We start from the raw sequence: 573 nt of genomic DNA, 5'->3' as shown, positions 1-573 counted from the left end.
CCATTGTAACATACCTTCAGTCCAGCTTTTATTTGAAGACCACACAGAGGGGGAACCAAACACCTCTGTTTGCTCTGACATATTCCCTAATGACCTCTTTGGGAACCACAACTACAGGCTTTATTCCCATGCTTTACCCTTGGATTTGGCTATTATTACAGTAAATTCTGCTTTAATCCTACAGTCTATGACATATGCCCTGGGATCACTATGTGGACCATGTCCTCTTTCTTCCACGAGTGAGTTCTCCCTCCATGTCCTATGAATTACCCTAAAAGGTGTCAGCCCTATCCCTAGCTAGAAACTAAGGATTGCCCTATGCCCAAATGGAGGCAGCTCATTTCTTTATAAACTACTGAGACAACGTCTGAGCCACTTGGCATTCTTCAGGGGCATGGTGTTCTAGGACCACATTGTGGTAGCGGGTTTGGAAAACAGACCTCAGAATGACTGCTCCTCTTGAAGAATGCTTGAAATTTCACAGAAGGAAATGAGTGGTTAGGGAAGCAGGTGCATTAGGCTTCTATGCCTACTACCAATGCACTAAGACTTAGGCAGATTTTTCCATTCAAG

Source organism: Gracilinanus agilis, chromosome 3 (assembly GCF_016433145.1).
Source record: "Gracilinanus agilis isolate LMUSP501 chromosome 3, AgileGrace, whole genome shotgun sequence".
Taxonomy (NCBI): Eukaryota; Metazoa; Chordata; class Mammalia; order Didelphimorphia; family Didelphidae; genus Gracilinanus; species Gracilinanus agilis.
This window is presented reverse-complemented; position numbering follows the sequence as displayed.